Source organism: Bison bison, unplaced genomic scaffold (assembly GCF_000754665.1).
Source record: "Bison bison bison isolate TAMUID 2011002044 unplaced genomic scaffold, Bison_UMD1.0 scf7180017864519, whole genome shotgun sequence".
Classification (NCBI taxonomy): domain Eukaryota; kingdom Metazoa; phylum Chordata; class Mammalia; order Artiodactyla; family Bovidae; genus Bison; species Bison bison.
Genome location: NW_011495072.1, coordinates 12,088,272 through 12,103,166, shown reverse-complemented (window position 1 = coordinate 12,103,166; position 14,895 = coordinate 12,088,272). Strand labels below are relative to the sequence as shown.

At 38.8% G+C, this 14,895-nt stretch overlaps 1 protein-coding gene across 1 annotated transcript in view; it reads left to right on the top strand.

The window, feature by feature from the left end:
• FAM102B (family with sequence similarity 102, member B) overlaps positions 1 to 14,895 on the top strand; it is an 82,483-nt gene that overhangs the window by 23,629 nt on the left and 43,959 nt on the right. The window lies entirely within an intron of this gene.

Genomic DNA, 14,895 nt, shown 5'->3' with positions numbered 1-14,895 from the left:
TACAATAAAGAAAGAACTTATTAACTCAAGGGTCTTATGTTGCTAATGCCAAGGCTACTGCTTGTTTTTCTTGCATACCAACTATATTAACTAATGCACTCCCAGGCGCACATTGGGTAAGGGATAAGGAAACTTGGTAGCAAACATTGGCTCAACAATGCAGTATTATTCTAATAAAGCTTTTTCATCACTCAAAGGTTATGGTTGGGATGTTGTGAACAATCGTGTGCGTTAGTTGCAAAAGTATGGATAAACTGCCAAGCAAGCTAGAATGCCAACAGAGGGGTCTGAATTGAAATACTCCTTTCAAGCCCAGGAGACTTATTAACTAGAGCCCTAAGTTGATTTTCTTCAGAGAAAGGTGGTCAGGGATAGCCCCCTGTTAATATCAGTAGATTTGGTAAAAAGCATAATATAGTAAACAGTAGACAGACAGATTTTGGTTTCAGGGTAGATGCTCGAGCAGGTCCAGGGAGTCCCTTGAGTCCTGATCCGCCTTGCCTGTCAGGTCTCCTCTGCATGACCTTGTCATGGGTGGGATCTCCTGTGCTGGCTCCCGGCGATCTGTTCTAACAGTGGTTTTGGTTTGTAGTTTCCTTATGATTAGTGATGTTGAGCATTTTTTCATGAACCTGGATGTCTTCGGAAAAATGTCTGAGATCCTCTGCCCACTTTTTAATTGGATTGTTTGGTTTTAATCAGATTGTGTATGTGTGTGTGTGTGTTTATATTTTGGGTACCAATTCATTACCAGATATGATTTGCAAATATTTTCTTTCTTCATTCAGGAGATTGTCGTTTCATTTTGTTAATAGTTCCCTTTGCTGTGCAGAAGTTTTTTAGTTTGATGTAGTCCCATTTGCTTATTTTTGCTTTTATTTACTTTTGCTTTTGGTGTTAAATCAAAAAATCATGGGCAAGACCAATGACAAGGAGCTTACCACCTGTTTTCCTCAATAACATTTCGGGTTTCATGTCTTACATTCAGTTTAATCCACTTAGAGTTAATTTTTGTGTATGGTGTAAGATAGTGGTCTGGTTGCCTTCTTTTGAATGTGACTATCCAGTGCTTCCCTGGTAGTTCAGCAGGTAAAGAATCCAGCTGCAATGCAGGAGACCCCAGTTCGATACCTGGGTCAGGAAGATCCCCTGGATAAGGGATAGGCTCCCCACTCCAATATTCTTGGGCTTCCCTGGTGGCTTGGACAGTAAAGCATCCTACTGCAATGCAGGAGACCTGGGTTCGATCCCTGAGTTGGGAAAATCCCCTGGAGGAGGGCATGGCAACCCCACTCCAGTGTTCTTGCCTGGAGAATCCCATGGACAGAGGAGCCTGGCAGGCTACAGTCCACGGGTTCCAAAAAGTTGGACACGACTGAGCGACTAAGCACAGCAAATCCAGTGATAAACTTGGAAGAGTAGTTTTATTGGAGTCATAGGAATAGATGCCAGATTTTAAGGGATTCCCTGTGGCTTCCCTTGTGACTTCCCTTACAGGGCTTCCATTGTGGCTCAGCTGGTAAAGAATCCGCCTGCAATGTGGGAGACCTGGGTTCGATCCCTAGGTTGGGAAGATCCCCTGGAGAAGGGAAAGGCTACCCACTCCAGTATTCTGGCCTGGAGAATTCCATGAATTGTAGTCTGTGGAGTGGCAAAGAGCGACTTACACTTTCACTTTTGAGGGATTAGGGAGTGAGCAGGTGGTGAAGCCCTGGAAGCAGTGAGTGTAATTTTTTTTTTTTTTTGAAAGTTTGTTAATAAAGAAATGGAGAAAAGTGGAATTAGATAAAGGAGGGGAAACAGGAACAAACAATTTTATGTTTTTATTTTTAGGATAGAGATTTGAAAATCACTATAGGTTGGGGCAAAAGAATAGTGTAAAAGACAATAGGGGTACAAATATTAAAAACAAACCCAAGACTGAAAGTCTTTCTTTTGTCTTAAAGAAAAATATTTTTTTTCTGTCCTGAAACCTATTTACTGGTTTCAGAAGAAATTCTAGGGCTTTTAGTAATCAAATTCTATCTCCAAGCATTGTGGCTTAGAAACTAGCTTACACCCAAGATTTATTTTATCTTAATCAAATGAGAAACTACCCATAGTTTTGATTTTGGACTTTACATGTTTGCTTCATTTCTTCATAGTGAGTCATCATTCACGTTGCTTTCAAGTGAACTTATTTAGTGACATTTTCTTTCTAGTTATAATTTTATATATTTCCTTGTTCATAGACTGCAGCCACATTTCTATAGCAGTTTCTGGGAATTCTCTGGTGCTTTAAGCATAAAGTTATTAACATTTTATCTTCTGTTATCTTTTGAGGCCAATTCAGAGTCCCTGAAGGTATTATTTTATTTTTACCTCTGGGTACCATCTGGTCATGAAGGTGGTCATGCCCCATTTTGGTCATTCCTTATGGTTGAGGAATGACTTCCAGTTCAAATAAATATCTTACTTGGTCTATCCTGTGGATGTTATTATTTACACTATGTACAAGGAAGAAGCAGTTTTAGAAATAACAGCCCCAGGAAGGTAGTTAGAAAAGATTGTTCATGGTCCTTTTCTAACAAGGAGATTGGTTCTAAAATTTTGCTTGGAGGCTAAATCAGTAAAGAATGTTTTATAAGCAATTATAAATTACCTTCATAATTTCTGTTAATGGAACAATAAGCAATCATTGTTAACAATGTAGATAATATGAAATTGTAATTATATGTAGTTGAGAATTGTAAACTCTCTCATTGTAGAGTGTAAGGCTTCCTGAAGCAACCAGGAACTCAGTAATAACTACATTGTTAGTTAGCACTGGCTGCTTCCTAATTTGAGAAACTGTAAATTAGTACCAACTGATAGTAAGTCAAGAATCTGCTAAGGTAATCCTTAAAAACCAGCACACAAAACAATTGAGAGGCTGTGTAAAATATTTATGGCAGTTTCTCTAACTCAGCTACTCTGCCTCTACTGTGGTTTCCTTCTATGGGAGGAATGTTGTCAGACATGTCAAGTGATACAATGTGATGCATAAACCTGAAGCTTACACTGGCTGTGATCAGTCATCAGGAAATGCCGCAGCAGGTCTCTGCCACTCAAGAAATAGCCCACCATGTATTCTCAGTACAGTCCTTTCATATGCAACCTCCTTGTAATCTCATTTTTTCATTGCTGCACAGATCTCTCCCACTCTATCCCCCAGACTTCCCTTCAAGTAGAGTTAGCCAGAGTGTGCTGCTGTGCCTTTGATTTTAATTTACTTCATTGGAATGAGTTTTTCCTGATTATTGTATCATTATATTAAGGATAACCAAGATAGCCAGAGTAGAGCCTTCGAAGTCTTTAATATTATTTTGTACTATTTCATCACATAGGGGCTTTCCTGGTGGCTCAGATGTTAAAGGATCTGCCTGCAATGCAGGAGACCCAGGTTCAATCCCTGGGTCGGGAAGATCCCTTCAAGAAGGGAATGGCTACCCACTCCCACTCCAGTATTTTTATCTGGAGAATTCAGTGGACAGAGGAGCCTGATGGGCTACAGTTCTTGGGGTCGCAAAGAGTCAGACGTGACTAAGTGACTTAACACTTTCACTTGTTTTTTAATTTTGTCACATACCAGCTGAGTCACTGGCCTATTTCCCTCTGGATCTCAAGAATGTAAACATTCTGCAGTTTTCTCCTCATCTGTATCTCCAAATAGGTTTTGATGGCCAATGCATGTTCTTTGGAATTCGCTATTTAATATCACTGTACCAGAAAACCTCCTCTGATACTTTAGAGTTCCTTTCAATAAATACACTTATGAAAATATCAGCATACTTTTTTAACACACAGCAAAACTTCGTTAAAGTCCTATTTCTCTTGCTGTCAGTATCTTTGATTTGCAAGGCAGCTCCAAACATGGATGTAATGTCCCAGGAGTTTATAGGAACAAGAGAATAATTTTGTCCAGGGCGCAGGAAATGCGTCATAGAATAAGTTTTTGAGTGAAGTCTTGATTTGTTAACACTTTGTAGTTTACACAGATATATATAAAGCGGTAAAGAATCTGCCTGCGGATTCAGAGCCAGTGATGCAGGAGACTTGTGTTCTATCGCTAAGTTGGGAAGATCCCCTGGAGAAGGAAATAGTAACCCACTCCGGTATTCTTGCCTGGAAAATCCCGTGGACAGAGGAACGTGGTGGGCCATGGACAGAGGAACGTTGTGGGCACCAAGAGTTAGACATGACTTAGTGACTACACAACAACAACTATATGTGTGTGTGTGTGTGCCTGTGTGTATTTAAATTACTATGTTTTTTGAGTCACTTAAACGATAGAAATCTATATTCTCACAGTTCTGAAGGCTGGATGTTCAAGATCAAGGTGTGGTCAAGTTTGGTCCTATTTTGCAGATCCCTGCCTTCTTGCGGTGTTCTCACATGGCTTCTCTCTGTGTGCCTGCGTCCTTTGTGTTTCTAAATTACCCCTTACTGTAAATTTTTATAGATTTTATAGATTCAGGCAACATGTTTGCCAATTTATATAATATATAAATATCTAGATAGGTATAATTTATACAAATATGTTTAGCTAAAATCAAAGCATTTCATAAAAGAGAAAACTTTGTAAAGGAAAGTAATTTGTGCAACATCATTCAGTGTTGAAATTAGACTTGAGCCTAGGTCCTCTGAGTCTAAAATTGGTTCCCTTTCCTATATTATGTGGATGAGGTTGGATCATAGGAAAAGGATAGAAAGCTTTTAGGAGGGCATCCTAAAGGAATAGAACGGTATTAGGTAGGTATACGTACACAGAGCTTGGATAGGGAGTAGTGTATAGTTCAGTTAGGTGAAGTTAATGAAGGTGATCAGAGGCGGTCAAGTTTGAGAGGCTGAGAGGTAGACCTTGGAGGGATGAATGCATAGTTGAAGAATTTGGCCTCTGCTCTTCAGACAAAAAGGAGCCATTCATTTCTTGATCTGGAAACTGGCTAATTGAATAAGTGACTGAAGAAACTGTATCTGTTATTTTCACGTATGTCTTTAGACAATTCAGGAAGGGGAAAAAAGTCCTCTTGTTCAAAGTAAAATGTTTTTTAGAGAACAGGTAACCTCTTAATTGGTTTCTGGCCTTTTTTTATTTTGAAGATACAACTTTTAATTCTTTTCTTTCTTGTGCAGTTCTTCATGTCTTAATCAGAAATGGTACCTGTGATAGTTTTTTGCTTTTTCTTTAGTTTAGTCCTTGAATGCCTGACAAAATATTTCTTTTTCCTTCATACACAATACAGTTTTTTGGCTCAATACAGAATCAGTAGTTCACATTGGCTTCTGAATTCTGTAGTTAGTCCCTTGTCCCTTTGTTTATAAGGGTTGTGGAGGACATATTTTCATTCTTATATATATAACTTGATTTTAATTTTTGCTATCTCAAAGGACTTTTACCTGATGAAAATTGGGAAGTTTTGTGTAGTTTTCTTTTCTTTAAAATTTCCTAGACTATATGTATTCTTAAATTTTTAGTATAGGTCCTTCCTTAAATTAAGATTTTTTCCCCTATTATTTCATGTTTTTATTGTGCCATTTTCATCTGTACTGTCCTTTCTAGAAAGTAAAGAAATGCTGCTATGTAGTTACAGAAAAATAAACTATTTTTCATGTATGATAAAATATTTCTCAAAAATATTCATTTTCATTCTACATAGTACCTAGGTCAACACTTGTTTCTCAGTGAAGAAATTGAGGCCCCAGCAGGTTAAATGACTTGTTCAAAGTCAATATAGTTTATACTAGAAAAGGTCTTGATACTTTATCTTTTTCTCTTTCCATTATGCTATCCAGCTTTCCTTTGGCTGGCCAATACGCTGAAAAGTTATGAATAGAAAAGTATATGTTAGAGAATAGATCTGTAGTTGCTGGGGGTGGGAGGAGGGTGTGGATTAGGAAATTTAGATTAGCAGATGCAAATTATTATATTTAGAATATTTAGAAATGGATAAACAAGTTCCTATTGTATAGCACAGTGAATTGTATTCAATATCATGTAAAACCATAATGGAAAAGAATGTGAAAAAGTAGATATATAACTGAATCACTTTGCTGTACACCAGAAAGTAACACAACATTGTAAATCAACTATACCTCAATTAAAAAAAGAAGGACAACTGTAGGTTAAACTGAGAGGTAACCTGGGTGCTAGTCTTCTTTTTTTATGTTATTCTAATTGTGTTCATTGTTTAAAAATATGACCCAAAAGTATGTAGAAAGAATGACCTGTGAGTTTATGTGAGGGAACTTAAAGAATACATGTCTCTCTAGATGAACATCAATTCATATTTTTGAGTTTAAACACTTTTTACTCATAAAAACAATTATTAGTCAATTATCATACTATAAAAATGGGACATAACTTTACATACTTTTTTAAAAATGAAATTTCTCATTAGGCCATCTGCCAGGTCACTGAATGGCAGTCTTTCTTGCATGAGCCTTCAGTTTTTTGTAATATGTAGAGCAGATTATTAACAAGCAAGTATTTGGCAAACATTTGACTACTATATATCAAATAGTACTGTTTCTTACATGGACTTTTTCTCTAGAACAGTTCTGGCAGTGAACAGTGATCTGTTGACAAACTTGCCAGCATTAGAGCTTGGTCCTTTCTCTACCCCTCCTCATGATGCAGGAGGAGCCTTGTCTATTCAGGGCCACTCCCTCCAGCTGTTGTTTGAATCCCATCCCCTCTGACTTTCTGGCACCATCTTTCATACCCCCTCAACTCTAACTTTTTCTCTTTACTGGTTCTCTCCTATAACACTAAGCATGTTAAAATGAAATCCTTGCTGCCACCCCAATTTTTTCCACTGTATTACTAAAATATTTGAAATCAATTGTCTGTGTTCCCTGTATCTACTTCCCATAAGTCATCTGCCTTCACCTGCACCTTCACTGAACTGCACAGTATTATCAGTGACTTCATTGTTGCTTCTTTTTCATCTTTATCTTACCTGACCTCTCTGCCACATTTGATTTTGTTGAACTCTTCCTTCTTAAAAATCTTTTGGTAATAACATGATCTCCTTTGTGTCTCTCTGTTGACACTGGAGTCTTCTTTGCCTGTCCCCCCTTCTTCTCCTCGGAGAAGGCAATGGCACCCCACTCCAGTACTCTTGCCTGGAAAATCCCACGGATGGAGGAGCCTGGTAGGCTGCAGTCCATGGGGTCGCTAAGAGTCAGACACGACTGAGCGACTTCACTTTCCCTTTTCACTTTCCTGCATTGGAGAAGGAAATGGCAACCCACTCCAGTGTTCTTGCCTGGAGAATCCCAGGGATGGGGGAGCCTGGTGGGCTGCTGTCTATGGGGTCGCACAGAGTCGGACACGACTGAAGCTACTTAGCAGCAGCAGCAGCCTTCTTCTCTGTATCTTCTGTATCAATGTTCCACAGAGTTCCAGACTCTAGCATGGTGGCACATGGAAGTGTTCTGGTTCCCTGACATAGAAGCTGTTTGAAAAAGGACCAGAAAACTATCCTTTTGGGTTTTTATGAAGCCTTCATTGTTTAGTCCAGATGGTCTAAATCATTGGTCTATGGCTGTTGATTCAACCTTAAAGCCTCTCTCCCCTCCACAGAAATCATGGGGTAGGACTGAAAGTTCCAATCCTCTATTCTCACGGTTGGTTCTCCTGGCTACCAGCCCCCACCTTAGGGCGAGATCTAAAAGTCACTTCATTCACATAGCAAAAGACACCTTTATTATCAACAATTAGGAAATTACAAGGGTTTGGGGAGCTGTAAGCCAGAAACAGTCGATGAAGACCAACTATATATGAGAAATATATTTTGGTTATCTGAACAAATATATATTTCTGCTAAGTTATATGATCACAGGGACTCTCAGGCTCCTCAGCCTCAAGATATCCAAAACTGGATTGTCATTTCCCTCACTAACACTACTAGCAGAATGAATGAATGTATAATTGAGTGAATGAATGAAGAAAAAAATCTTATGTTTAGTTTTTTCCACTGAATGATAGTACAGTACACTCAGCTCCTCAAGCCAAAAATACTTGTGGGGTAAGAGACATTCACTGATCCTTAGTGTTGTATGTTAAAGTCACAACTTTATAGACCTAATTTATCCTTAGAGTCTCAAAATGCTGTTTTTACCTCGGTTCATTTTTTCAGGAATCTGTATCTTTTATAAAATAGAAATCTCCATTACTGTGGAAGAAAATTCTCTATAAAATTTAACCATTATTTATTTCTCTCTGGAAGGCAAATGTAGGTGGACTTGAACTACTTATATCCTTAATAGTAACAATTTCTAACATCTATTATTGAGGTCCAATATAAATCAGGCATTGTTCCAAATACCAAGTGTTCACTAGGTTTCCCAAAATTTCCATGAGGTATAAGTACTGTTAACCATCTCTGTTTCATAAAGGAGGAAATGGAAATGCAGAGTTTAAGGATTGTGTCAGGGTGACAACTGGCAAGAAGAACGCATAGGATTTGAACCCAGTCAGACTGGCTCTGGAGATAAGCCTTTAACATCCATGTGGTAATGCTGTCTGGCAGAAAGCTTGCATTCTTCATGACCGTTTTTTACTACTGTTTTTAACAAGTTAAAAATGCTTTGCGGTACCAAAGTATGGCATAATTTTAGTATGTGCCTAGAGTACACATGTGCAAGTAATTCTTAGAATATTAAGTAATGCAGTTCTAAGTAGTCATAAAAAATGGATCCATAATGTTCATTTCATTTTATATTATTTGTATTTGTTTAAGACTTTTTAGATTTTCTTTGACTCTTCTGAAGCATAAACAATGGCCATAGCAACATTTATCTTCTGTTAAGTAAGTCCCCTTAACTTACATATTTACATATTTCACAATCAGCAGCTTTATCATTTTATCTTACAAATATTTGGTTTTCCACAGTATCAACACAAATCATATTCTGTTGCTTTGTTTCTGGAAAATGGTTAAGCAACTATATAAGACTCATAGGAAGTTAATGAGTCACATAACGGAAAGCATTCACTAATGTGACTTTTGTCTCAGTTGTCAAGTAGTCTGAGTTTGTTTCCGTGGTAACTCATCACTATAACAAACTGTCATTACTAACTTGGCTACTTTTTTTTGTTGTGTGGTCTGGACCATTTTCTGACAGCTGTGTGTGTGTTCATTAAAGATTATGACACAAAAAAATTGAGTAATTGTTGAAGGAACACAAAAATTTTTTTGTTTGGAGAAATTGTTTGAAACTCCAAGGCTATTACTTTGACAGTATAGTATAAAATCTAAAAGATTATTTAAATTAATATATTCTATTTGAAATCCTATTAAGAAAGAGCATAGTCAGGGGTACCTTAGGCTTATAAATTGTAAAAATTCATTTACAATATTGACTCCTTCCAAATATGTATTAATTGTTGGAGAATCTGCCAGAAACAAAACAAGGATAAAGGAAATTAGGACCACATCCTGGGGGATGAGGACTGAATGGAATGATGGAGGAGGCCAACTCAGCCACTTTCTGCCCCCCTGGAGCATGGAGTGGCAGTGCTCCAGGAGAGAGAATGGTGGACGCTGAGGTATTCAGGGGACCAAGGCGGGCCAGGTCAGACAGGACACCAGGCTTTCACCTAGAAGCTGAGTTGGGGAAAGATTCCTGGAGGGGATAATGACTAGTCTAAGTGAGTTAGAATTAAACTGGGGATTGTGGTAGTTGAAAGGGAGAGTAGATGGTGGACTAGGTAAAGAAAACATCATGAACAAAGGCATACAAATGAGAAATAGTGTGAAGTAAGCGGGGAATGACAATCAGTATGAGATCAGAAGGGTCAAGCGGTAAGCCTAAGGGGTCTCATCATGGAGATTCCATGTTAAGGAGGTAGGGCTGAATCTGAAATGGGGAAACAGTGACAGAGTTTAAACAGAGGAAGGATGTCACCTTCTGTATTTTAGAAGGAGCTCTGTGGTAACATGCTGCTGCTGCTGCTAAGTCGCTTCAGTCATGTCCAACTCTGTGCAACCCCATAGACAGCAGCCCACCAGGCTCCCCTGTCCCTGGGATTCTCCAGGCAAGAACACTGGAGTGGGCTGCCATTTCCTTCTCCAATGCATGAAAGGGAAAAGGGAAAGTGAAGTCGCTCAGTCGTATCTGACTCTTAGTGACCCCATGGGCTGCAGCCTACCAGGCTCCTCCGTCCGTGGGATTTTCCAGGCAAGAGTACTGGAGTGGGTCACCAGTGCCTTCTCCTGTGGTAACATGAGGAAGGTAGATTTGAGTGGGGGCCATTTAGGAAAATGTTGCCATATTTCAGCAAAGAATTTTGGAGGGACAAAATTAGGGTAGTGGGACTAGACACAGGAAAGAGATTGATTTAGGAATAGTTGTGAAGTAATATAGAAAGGAATTGGTAATTGAGACTGTTTGTTTGTGGCCCATGAATGACAATTATCTGTTTAGTCCACAAATATTGAGTGTTTACTGTGGTTGGCAGTATATTGTGCAGAGTATTATACGGTTCTTACTCTGCCTTCGTTTTTGGATTTCTCCTCCAATAAGGATTCTTTATTGTGCCTTGTTGTGAGTTAATTAATAGGTGAGTACACTTTTAATAGCCCATTTAATCCCAGCCTGGTCTCTTGGCTCATTATTAGACTTTCTTACTCTCACCTGAGAACCTGACCTAGAGTCCTAGTTCATATGTCAGTCTGCCACTTGGGAGGTTATATTCATGTGTCTGGGTAGTGTCTTAATCCCTAGAAAGTTAACATTCTTGCCTTGTACTTACAGGAAACATTGCCTGTTTTTCCCCATTGATTATGCTATTAGCTATAGGCTTTTCATATATGGTCCTTACTGTATTCAGGTAAGTTTCTAGTCTACCTATTTTGTTAAAAGAGCCTTTATCATGAATGGATGTTGGATTTTGTGAAGTACTTTTGTCTGCATGTATTGAGATGATCGTTTTATTCCAATCCCAAAGAAAGGCAATGCCAAAGAATGTTCAAACTACTGCCCAATTGCACTCATCTCATATGCTAGCAAAGTAATGCTCAAAATTCTCCAAGCCAGGCTTCAGCAATACGTGAATTGTGAACTTCCAGATGTTCAAGCTGGATTTAGAAAAGGCAGAGGAACCAGAGATCAAGTTGCCAACATCTGTTGGATCATCGAAAAAGCAACAGAGTTCCAGGAAAACATCTACTTCTGCTTTATTGACTATGCCAAAGCCTTTGACTGTGTGGATCACAACAAACTGGAAAATTCTTCAAGAGATGGGAAAACCAGACCACTTGACCTTCCTCCTGCGAAATCTGTATACAGGTCAAGAAGCAACAGTTAGAACTGGACATGGAACAACAGACTGGTTCCAAATCGGGAAAGGAGTACGTCAAGGCTGTATATTGTCACCCTGCTTATTTAACTTATATGCAGAGTACATCATGAGAAATGCTGGGCTGGGTGAAGCACAAGCTGGAATCAAGATTGCTGGGAGAAATATCAGTAACCTCAGATATGCAGATGACACCACCCTTATGGTAGTAAGCGAAGAAGAACTAAAGAGCCTCTTGATGAAAGTGAAAGAGGAGAATGAAAAAGTTGGCTTAAAACTCAACATTCAGAAAACAAAGATAATGGCATCCGGACCCATCACTTCATGGGAAATAGATGGGGAAACAGTGGAAACACTGACAGACTTTATTTTTTTTTTGGGGGGGTGCTCCAAAATCACTGCAGATGGTGACTGCAACCATGAACCTGAAAGATGCTTGCTCCTTGAAAGAAAAGCTATGACCAACCTAGACAGCATATTGAAAAGCAGAGACATTACTTTGCCAACAAAGGTCCGTCTAGTCAAAGCTATGGTTTTTCCAGTAGTCATGTGCGGATGTGAGAGTTGGACTCTAAAGAAAGCTGAGCGCTGAAGAATTGATGCTTTTGAACTGTGGTGTTGGAGAAGACTCTTGAGAGTCCCTTGGACTGCAAGGAGATCCAACCAGTCTATCCTAAAGGAAATCAGTCCTGAATATTCATTGGAAGGACTGATACTGAAGCTGAAGCTCCAATACTTTGGCCACCTGATGCGAAGAGCTGACTCATTTGAAAAGACGCTGATGCTGGGAGATTGAAGGCAGGAGGAGAAGGGGATAACAGAGGATGAGATGGTTGGATAGCATCACCGACTCAATGAACATGAATTTGAGTAAGCTCTGGGACTTGGTGATAGACAGGGAAGCCTGGCATGCTGCAGTCCATGGGGTTGCAGAGTCGGACACAACTGAGTGACTGAACTGAACTAAACTGAGATGATCATGTGGTTTTTATCTTTGATTCTGTTACTGTGGTATATATATCATGTTGATTTTGCATGCGTTGATCCTTTTAATATGTTGTTAAATTCAGTTTGCCAGTATTTTTATTGAGAATTTTTCTATCTATCTTTATCAGAGATATTGGTCCATAGTTTTATTTTCTTATGGTGGTTTTATCTGGCTTTGGTATCAGGATGCTGCTGCTTATAAAACGAGTTTCAAAGTGTTCCTTCTTTTCTGTTTTTTTGGGGGAAAGGTTTAAGAAGGATTTGTATTATTCTTGGAGTATTTAGTAGAATTCACCCCTGAAGCTAGCCGGTCCTGGGTTTTTTGGTTGTTGTTGTTGTTGGGAGGTTTTTGATTACTGGCTCAATCTCATTTTGTATTGGTTTGTTCAAGTTTTCTTCTTGATTGTTTTGGTAATTTGTGTGTTTCTAGGAGTTCACTGATGTCCTCTGGGTGATCCTATTTGTTACCATGTTAGTTTCCTGTATGTTCCTTTTTTAAAAACAGTATCCTATTCTTGTACAGTAGATGTACTTTCTTTCTCTCTGATATTCTTCTCTTCTTCCAGTGTAGACTTTGTTTTGTTCAAGTTGTTTTTTGTTTTGGGTTTTTTTTTTTCTTTGCTATTTATTGATCTCTGCCTTACATATTAAGGGACTTTCCTTAAGTATCTGCTCATGTTTAACTTGGAGCACTAAAAATTGAGTAAAAGCTTTGTGCATGTGGAGGGTGCTCATTGACTCTGCCTTTTGTCCTTCCTTCATTCTGCTTCAAGATCAATTTTAAATTCTTGCTCTTGGCTTTCAATGTTACCAGCTTAAGGTTCAGCGTTCTTTGATTTGCTTAATTAGTGATTACTTGTCTGTCACTGCCTTTTTTTTTTCTTGTCTCCTGTCTGGTTTTCTTTGTCCTTGTATGAGGGTGACTTAAAAAATTTTGTTTTAATTTAGAAAGTTTGGGGGAGAGAGCTGAAGCTAATACAGGTATTACTGCCATCCTTGATCAGAAGTTTTTATTTAATTTTATCAGAAAAGTAAAATAACAGGTGTTTTTTTAATGTTATTTCTGGTTCTTGATCATTTATCAGTGGTCTCAATGATAGGAACTACCAAGCCTTGAAGCTCAAAATATTCCTGAAGAGTCCAGGGGTACTGGGATTTGTTTACCTGCATACCTTAAGGAGGAAGCTCCAGAGACCATGGCTGATACCTTGATCAAGCCTTTAGGCTAAGAGATGTTTAGAGGAAAGCTTGTTTTTCTCATTATTCACTGATTTTTCAAATTCACTTATTTTTGAGTATACAAGTTAGCTACTTCTCATCTTACTGGGGATGCCTCAGGTTGCCTGACAAATACCTTCAGACCTATCCTTTGCCAAGCAACTCTCATTCTGCCTGTGCTGTATGTAGATAAATTTATACAGATAAATTGCATACCTGCTGGATTTCTAGGGAAATTCCCCTAAGAACACATGCATTCTCTTCATAATTTCTTAAATCAGCTAAAGCTTCCTAATGGGGAAAAAAAAAAAAAGCTAAAGTTACTACAGTTAAACCTATGATAAAATACACCCCCTCATCTCTGTTTATATATAACATGCACATACCACACACAAACACATAGTTGGCTTTTAAATTATATTTCTTTTTGCACTTCTTGTTTTTGGATGTCTGTGCATTGATAGAGAAATCTATAAAACCAAATCGATTGGTCCTAGTACAAATTCATTTTATTCACTAAGGCAGCTACAAGTTGACTCCCTGTCACATTCACCATCCTCAGCCTAACAAGTCACCCATCAGCTACTATCATCCTATAGAAGTCACCTTATAATTATTTTCCTAAGAAAATAAAACCCGTTTAACCTGAGCTCTCTTGCCTTTCCTTTCTGCTTTCTCCAGCTGTTTTTGCCCACTGCCTTTCTTTTCTTCTGAAGTCAGAGGATTAATTATCCTTCCTTTCTAAGAGAATGGTAGAGGGAACAGCATGTACACAGAGACCTGGAAACTTGAAAGGGCAGAGTTGTGAAAAAAATGGGCACATGGATTTTTGAATTAAATCGAAATTAAATCAAGCCTGGTTTGAATGCTAATGATGCTGCTTCCTACCTAAATGACCTAGAGTTAACATCTCTTGTATGCACATTTCAGTTAAGTCATTCAGTCGTGTCCGACTCTTTGCAACCCCATGAACTGCAGCACTCCAGGCCTCCCTGTCATCACCAACTCCCAGAGCTTACCCAAACTCATATCTATTGAGTCAGTGATGCCATCCAACCATCTCATCCTCTGTCATCCCCTTCTCCTCCTGCCTTCAATCTTTCCCAGCATCGGGGTCTTTAACAGTGAGCCATTTCTTCACACCAGGTGGCCAAAGTATTGGAGCTTCAGCTTCAGCATCAGTCCTTCCAATGAATATTCAGGACTGATTTTCTTTAGGATAGACTGGTTGGATCTCCTTTCAGGCCAATGGACTCTCAAGAGTCTTCTTCAACACCACAGTTCAAAAGCATCAGTTCTTTGGCGCTCAGCTTTCTTTATAGTTCAACTCTCACATCCATGCATGACCACTGGAAAAACCATAG